The following is an 8,924-nucleotide window of genomic DNA, read 5'->3' as shown; positions in this document are numbered from 1 at the left end:
GATGTAAGTGCTCATTATGTACAGCGATCTCAGTGTGATCGTGTGGCTGCCAGGAATTCCCACTGCTCTGCGTTAAAGCTGTCCAGCCTGCACACTGATTCATTTCCATACAACATCAGGTCTCACACTAACTACCACTGCTAGAAACGAGGTCTAAGTAGCAGCGGCGTAACAAGGACTTGGCGGGCCCGAGTGCAGATCTCACCAACGGGCCCCTTACCGACCTATCGTCAGGCGAAATTATTGAGTTTTCAGTTTAGCGATGCGCAAGGAAATTTAGGCTACTCATGATGTACAATTAAGGGTAACGACTGCTCCTTCTATGTGAAGATAGATTACGGTTTTTTAAAAGTGAACGGCTCTGACTCGCGAGTCTTTGGCTCTAGATTATGCTTGCTACAACACGGAATGAGCATAATGGAACAGTCAGTCATGAGCCGACGTATCTGCAACGTTTGAAATAGAGCACAGAGATGAGAAGAAAATCTGATCATTTACCGAGGCTTATCCGACGTTATGAATGACGTTTCGATCTGTCATGTGTGCTATCTGGGTACTAGTAAAAAAAAACAGTCACTTCGATGGTGAATATTTAATTTTATGTTCGTTAGATATGCTAGTTTACATTTAGTCTATCTAGCTTTAGCTATTTTCCGACTACATCCTGCATAGTTTACTATATCTAACCTGGCCGCTGCCTGGTAGCCTAGGCCTATATATGCATTTTTATGACTTTTAATAGCCATGTCAACTGCATATACCAGACAGTAAACGTTATGTAATTATTAGCCTACCCTGGTGGCTGAGTTTCACACTCATTGCTGTTGCCGGGCTGGGGGTCAGACGTAGCGTCCTCTTCAACACGCTTCGCCACAATCCAAATGAGGATAGTTTTGACAGCTTTGCCATCCTTACATCTTGCTCTTTTCGTTCCTGCCGCTTTCTGGAGCCACTTTTATGTTAAAGGGCATGGCATGGGGTAGCCTAATTCGCTTCAAAACGCTAATGCAACACAACTGTAGTATCCCAACAACAACTGTCTGTGGTATTCCAACAACTGGATGGGAACAATCCTGTGTGGGTGGGCGGGAATCTTTGACAACAATATTACCCAGACATCCTTGCTATTTTTCGAGGGCAATATTACTTAATAAAAACGACATTTGTTTTATTCAGCAAAAGGCAAATGAGGAAAAATTAATTATTTGCTGTTGTTAACACTGACTGTTTTTAAAATGTTTATTGGGCAGGTGATAGCTCATAATTCTGAATAACTGACACCATAATTGAGAAATGTTTGCGAATTGATAAGACTAGATCATATGTGATCTTCAATTGGCGGTATTACAGCGGTGAAAGGGGCCAGGTCAGATTGCGTTAAGGGGCCCGGTCAGGTTGTCTCACTTTTACGGTGAGATCGAGGACGGGCCCCCTTTCGTCACGGGCCCTAGTGCAGCTGCACTCCTTGCACTCCCTATAGTTACGCCACTGCTAAGTAGTTATAGGCTTTATGTAGGGGTCAGTTATAGGTCTACGTCTACCGTGCTTAACCCTAACCCATCCTATAGCCCAGGCCAACCCCTAACCCAACACCCTTCAGCCCAGGAACTCCTATAGAAATCAGGGGGCTTGAACACAGCCTAGGAACAGTTAAATGTCGTTCTGTTGACATTTTGAAACAGTTAGCGTCACCCTGCCACAAAGCCTAATTTCTGGTTCCTATCACAGCTATAGACATTCGTTTCAGCTCCTGCCTCTCTGCCCCTGGCACTGGAGAACTGGTTGGGGCAGTGGAACTGCATCTGCTTGGCTAGGACACATCCTGCAGAGAAGCTGTCACAGGAGTGGCTCAAGACCGTGTGCAGGGAACAGGACTGGCAGCGGCTCTCTCTAATACTGGAGTACACAGTAATACTCTGTAATACTGCTGGCGTATACGGTAATACTCTGTAATACTGCTGGCGTACACAGTAATACTCTGTAATACTGCTGGAGTACACAGTAATACTCTGTAATACTGCTGGCGTATACTGTAATACTCTGTAATACTACTGGAGTACACAGAAATACTCTGTAATACTGCTGGCGTATACTGTAATACTCTGTAATACTGCTGGCGTACACAGTAATACTCTGTAATACTGCTGGCGTATGCTGTAATACTACTGGAGTACACAGTAATACTCTGTAATACTGCTGGAGTACACAGTAATACTCTCTAATACTGCTGGCGTATACTGTAATACTCTGTAATACTGCTGGAGTACACAGTAATACTCTGTAATACTGCTGGAGTACACAGTAATACTCTGTAATACTGCTGGCGTATACTGTAATACTCTGTAATACTGCTGGCGTATACAGTAATACTCTAATACTACTGGAGTGTACAGTTATACACTGTCATACCACAGGAGTATACAGTAATACTCTGTAATACTACTGTAATACACAGAATACTCTCTTATACAACTGTAGCAATTCTGTAATACACAGATAATCTCTGCAATAATACTGTAATACACAGTAATAATGTATATTATTCTGTAATAATGCGATGCACAGAAAACACTAGTTCAATGATACTGTGTAACACAGTGTTATTCCATAGTAGTCAGTTTTACAACAAAACCTACTCTTTAATACTCTGTACTAATCTGTAATACACATAAATCCAGTAATAATGTAAAGAGTAATACTCAGTAGTACTCTGTAAAACCACTATAATACACAATTCCCCAGTATTAATCTACATTTACTCAATAATACTCTAATACTGTAATACTATGTACTAATCCTACAAAATACTCTAACGGTGTGCAGTAATACTTTGTAATACTGTGCAGTAATACTCTGTAATACTGTGTACAAATCCTGTAACACTATAATACTTACATGTTTCCTCTGCGTGGAAGACTCAGTTCTTTCTGCAATAGAAGAAGAGGCCAGCATCAACAACATTCATACCAGATCAAGGAAAGACCACCCCTGGCCCTGACCCTGGCCCTGACCCTAGCCCCGACCCAGACCCTGACCCTGACCCTGGCCCTGTTTCATATTGCAGCAGCATTCCCCCATGCTTAGAGAGCAGGGGCCTCATTTATAAAGGATCCATATGCACAAAAACCATGCATACCCAACCCTACATCTGTTTATAAATCATTGCATTTTGAGATTTGTCCTTTTTGTGCCAGACTTTATAAATGAGCCCTGAACACACACTACCATCCACAACTCTGACAGCTACTTTGTGATTGGTCGTCCCTCCACAGAGTACACACACTGTAGTCATGTTTACAGGCCTCGCATAGCAACCGCATAGTAACCTCCTCTTCCTCTGGCAGAGACCCCTCTGGTCCTCTCCTCCTTCCCTTCCCTCCTCTCTCCTTCCCTCCTCCCTTCCCTCCCTCCCTCCACAGTGACCTCTCTCTCTGGTCTCTCTTGTTCACTCATGCGCAGGTGGGATGTTCGGTTTGGGGCTCATTTCACCTACCTTCCATCCTCCTACCCCTTCTCCTCCTACCCCCTCTCCCCTAAACCCATTTCCCTTACCACCCTACCTACCTCCCTGCCTCATCCCCTCTGAACTGAAAGGGAGGAGAAATATTGGGGGTGAGATGGCTGTGCGGTTATGGAATCGGGCTATTAATCAGAAGGTTACTGGTTTGATTCCCAGCAGTGCCTTCATGGGCAACGCATTTCACCCTACTTGCCTCAGGGGTATGTCCCTGTACTTACTGTAAGTCGCTCTGGATAAGTGTCTGGTAAATGTAAATTTTGTGTCTCTAATTTTGTGGATGTGTTGATGGATGGAATGTGTGTGTTTGTGTATATGTACTTACCTTACATCTCGAAATGTGTGTGTTGAAACACTGATTTCAGGGATTGGAACAGACTAAACCTTCATCAAAACAGGTTGAATCGAAAAATATACAATAACGCTTTCAACCAACGGGACTTGATTAATCAAACAAGTGTGGGCGTGTGGTGAACGGCTGTCTCCGTCACCCTTAATGTCCCTACCACCACGACAACTGGTCACTTTCAGGGGTCAGGAACTGAGGACCGTAAAGAAGGGATTGATAACCAGTTCATTACCATTTCAAAACAATACCGGCCTACCGGAGTGTTTTTTCATTTCGAGATAGATGTTTGAGTGAGAGTTATTTAGTAGCCTACCGCAGAAGGCGAGGGTGTAACCAGATACGCCCCTGTAACATCAAATAGCCTAATCTCGCTTCATTATTGAGCATACACGCACCTTCCGCGCAACAACGCGCTCGTGGGCCAGAACGTCTCTGCTCTTGCTTTGTTACATCGGCATCTTCAACTAGCAGACAGAGCCGAACTGTGTGGGTCTTACCTGCAACCCGCGGCGTCTCAGAATGTTTGGTTCATCCATTGTGAATGGCAAAGCACACCAAACGACAAGCTCCAGCCGATTCAGCCCATACTGCGCCCCGCCACCTAGTGTCTCGCGTGTCTCAAGTCAACAGCGACACAAACGACCACGTCCCTGGGGTCTGGTTTATCAGTCCTGCGGTCTCCTGATCGGTCCGGATTTGGGAGTGAATTAAAGGAAGGGGCGCCGCTATCCCCAGTGGCTGCGTGACACACACGCATGCGCGCACGCACACACACTTTGAGTCCCTCTGGTTAACGTGACATTCATTGAGGAATCCAGCCTCCGCCACACAGACTCGCGGATGCAGATTTCGCTGTTGAGACACTGTCTAGCGTCCATCACACGGAGATAATGGTCACCATCATAACCTTTACACTGCGTTCAGGCTGGAGGGTAGGAGGAGACGAGGTGAAGGTGTGAGGGAGCAGCGGTCTACTTGGTTTGGAGTCAGTGTGTGTGGGTGTCAGTCTCCAGAGGACACCACCAGCACCAGCAGCTTGTCTCTCTGTCATGTGGTCCTGGTGTCTGATGACGTCAGACTCTCTCAATCAGGCCTTGTTTTGCTGCTGCTCAGTCTGTATTCTGACTCATTCTGACTCTCATTCTGACTCAGACTGACACTGACTCTGTGTGGCCCTGGCTGTCCATTTCTCTGCCTCTAGCTGTGTCCCAGTTCTTCTGTGATTTGGTTTGTGGAGTTTTAGTGTTGTTGTGCCACCTTTTCAGAAGTATTATCTACGTCTAAAGCTGCCAAAAACCCATACTGGAATGTTGGGCTCCTAAACATCAGATCTCTATCCACAAAGGCCGTTTTGATTAATGATCTGATGTCTGACTGCAGCCTGGACCTGATTGGTCTCACCGAAACCTGGCTAAAACCTGATGAATATTTCCCCCTGAATGAAGCTTCGCCTCCAGATTTTGCGTATTCACACATCCCTCGTGTTTCAAAGAAAGGTGGTGGTGTTGCTATGTTATATAAAGCTAGCTTCAACCTCAGCCTAAAATCTGTCAATACCTTTAAATCATTTGAGATAATTTGTATGAAACCACCAACTACTTTAAAAAGGACTAATTCTACTACTGTTGCCCCCCCTCCTTCGTTTTGTATAGTTACTCTATACCGGCCCCCTGGCCCATACTCCCTCTTCCTTGAGGAATTTGCTGATTTTAGTGCTGATCTTGTGACATACACTGACAATATCTTAATTATGGGTGATTTCAACATTCATGTCGATGACCCAAAAGATCCTCTAAGTAAGGCCTTTACTGCTCTTATGGATTCCACAGGTCTCACTCAGGTGGTTTCTAAACCTACCCATCTTCACTCGCATACATTGGATTTAGTTCTCACGCGGGGAATCAAGATTAGTGATGTCATTGTTCATACCCACAATCCTATATTATCAGACCACTGCCTGGTAACCTTTAAAATGGATCTCTGCCAGAGCCTTGGAGGCACCCAGAATATTTCTATTAGCCGCTGCTTAACCCCAAATACAGCTCTGGAACTGGCTAGTATTCTACCCGCTGCACTAGAAGCACTTGATGTCCCGAATAAATCATTAAATGCTAAAACAAGGGATCTGAATTTGGTTCTTCAGCAATCCCTAGATTCTGTTGCTCCACTCAAACCAAGGAAAAGAATAGACAAGAAACTGGCTCCATGGTATTCAGAGGAAACCCGCACTCTCAAGAGGTCCACTAGAAAATTAGAGCGTAAGTGGCGTACCACTAAATTGGAGGTTTTCCGCCTGGCCTGGAAGGACAGCCAAATAGAGTACAAGCAAGTCCTCATCAGGTCCAGATCAGAATATTTCTCTAAGTTGATTAGTAAGAACAAACACAACACTAAGTTCCTATTTGAGACTGTTGCAAAACTCACTAAGAAAAGTACACTCTGTGTTAGTTCAGATCTCTCTCCCAATGATTTCTTAGATTTCTTTGACCAAAAAATCTATGCAATAAGGGACAAACTACAGACTAGTCCTGGAGGAGTGGCCATCAACACTGATTTTCCCTCTGTACCCAGCATTCTGCATGTTGAGACTCTCACTCACTTTAACCCTATTTCTATGGAAGCATTCATCAAGCTGATAGATTCCTCAAAACCCACTAGCTGCCTTCTCGATCCCCTCCCTGCCAAACTTTGTAGGGAACTTCTCCATATTATTGGACCGCCCATGCTTAGTATTATTAATGAATCTCTTGTAACTGGACAAGTCCCTGACGATTTCAAACAAGCTATTATCAAGCCCCTTCTTAAAAAACCAAACCTGGATCAAGGTTGTCTTAGCAATTACAGGCCCATTTCAAATTTGCCATCTCTCTCCAAAATTTTGGAAAAAGCTGTGGCAAAACAGCTCACTGAGCACCTCTCCTCAAATCAGCTCTATGAACCTCTCCAGTCTGGATTTCGTCTTCACCACAGCACTGAAACTGCATTAGCCAAGGTAGTCAATGATCTATTATTAGCCTCTGACGCGGGCTTTAGCTCTGTCCTTGTTCTTCTAGACCTAAGTGCAGCTTTTGACACTGTAGATCATGAGATTCTCCTGGAACGTATGGAGAACTATGTTGGGATTTCTGGTACTTCACTTCAGTGGTTCAGATCGTATCTATCTGATAGATCACAATATGTCCACTATGATGGTTGCTCATCCAGGAGCTCCATTGTAAAATACGGAGTACCACAGGGTTCAGTTTTAGGCCCTCTGTTATTTTCACTCTATATGTTGCCTTTAGGAAACATAATTAGAAGTTTTGGGGTAGATTTTCACTGCTATGCAGATGATACTCAGCTATACATGTCTATAAAGCCGGGAGAATTTCCACATGCTATGGAAACCTGTGTTTCCGGGTTGAAAACTTGGATGACTGCAAATTTCCTTCTTCTTAATTCGGATAAAACCGAGGTTCAAATTTTTGGTCCGAAAAAACACCGAAATAATTTATCCCATCTAACCTTAGACTTAGACGGCGTCAAAGTATCTCAAAGCCAGCTGGTAAAAAATCTGGGAGTCACAATGGACCCAGACCTTTCGTTTGAGTACCATATTAAGCAAATCACCAGAACAGCATTTTTCCATCTACGTAATATTGCCAAAATACGAAAATTCCTCTCAAAGGATGATGCTGAAAAACTAATACATGCTTTTGTTACGTCCCGATTGGACTACTGCAATGTGTTGTTCTCTGGCCTCCCAATTACCTACCTAAAAAACTTACAGCGGGTGCAAAATGCTGCTGCTAGACTATTGACTAAAACTAGAAAGTTTGATCATATAACATCGACTCTTATCTCTTTACACTGGCTCCCTATCCAAGCCAGAGCTGATTTCAAAGTTCTACTACTAACTTACAAATCTCTGCATGGATTGGCACCACTGTACCTCTCCGGTCTCCTTGCACCCTATTGCCCCGCAAGGTCTCTAAGATCTCAAAATGCCGGCTATCTGGTAATACCCAAAGTTAAGAAAAAAACTGCTGGAGGTAGGGCGTTCTCATATGGAGCACCTCTTCTTTGGAACAAATTACCCATCTCAATTAAGGAAGCTGATACTGTCTCGACATTTAAAACTAGATTAAAAACGTTCTTGTTTAGTCAATTCTATGATTGTTAAAGGGAAGTATGTGTGTACTTTCTATGTAAACCTGGGATGTGTGCTTGCCTATGTGTGTATCACATGTAACTTTTAAATTTTAATTATAGCTTATGTTCACATTGCCCAGCTAGATGTTACAAATAAAGTAAACCTGTTACTGTATATTGTTAGTATTATTATAGTTCCGTTGCTGTATATTGTTACTGTTATAGTTTTTATTACTAGTTGGAGACAACGGGGGACTGGCTGTTTTCATCCTTATTCATATAAGTATAACCTACTTTAGAGTTCTTTCCCCTGGAACAGATTTCATGTTCCAACTGAGGGGGGCTGTCGTTGTTTTGGTGTGTGGGGCTGCATCAAATACCCTTTTTGCTCTGTTAAATTGCTGCACTAGTCCACACTTGACCGGTGGGGATCTCATTCTATTTTGACTGTAACTGTTAGCTGCTCCTGGCATTCTCTAATCCCTGCTCTCCTCTCTGTCCCCCCCCCACACATTCCCTGTGGTGTGGGGGGTTTGAGCTGTCAGGACCTGCTTGGTCGTCGGTCTGCCAACGCTGAACCAGGTCGTCACCCGGAATCCAGTCTCCATGACGGCCAACAGCGAGTTTCCCGGTCCCATCCAACGTCTATAAAGCCGAACAATGGATTTTGGTGTTTCAAAACCCATTGACACTGTATGACTATGTTTAGCTTGTGTTCTGCTCCTCTCTCTTACCAACCGTCTCTGGAGGAGGGGATCCCTCTCTGAATTGCTCCTCCCAAGGTTTCTTCCATTTTTTCTCCCGGTGGGAGTTTTTCTGGGAGTTTTTCCTTGTCTTCCTTGAGGGTTTAGGTTGGTTGAGGGGCAGTTCTATGGGCGCATGTGAAGCCCTCTGTGACATGCTTGCGTGTAAAAAGGGCTATACAAA

This window comes from Hypomesus transpacificus, chromosome 10 (assembly GCF_021917145.1).
Source record: "Hypomesus transpacificus isolate Combined female chromosome 10, fHypTra1, whole genome shotgun sequence".
Lineage (NCBI taxonomy): Eukaryota > Metazoa > Chordata > Actinopteri > Osmeriformes > Osmeridae > Hypomesus > Hypomesus transpacificus.
The sequence above is the reverse complement of the archived record's forward strand: the minus strand, read 5'-3'. Positions refer to the sequence as shown.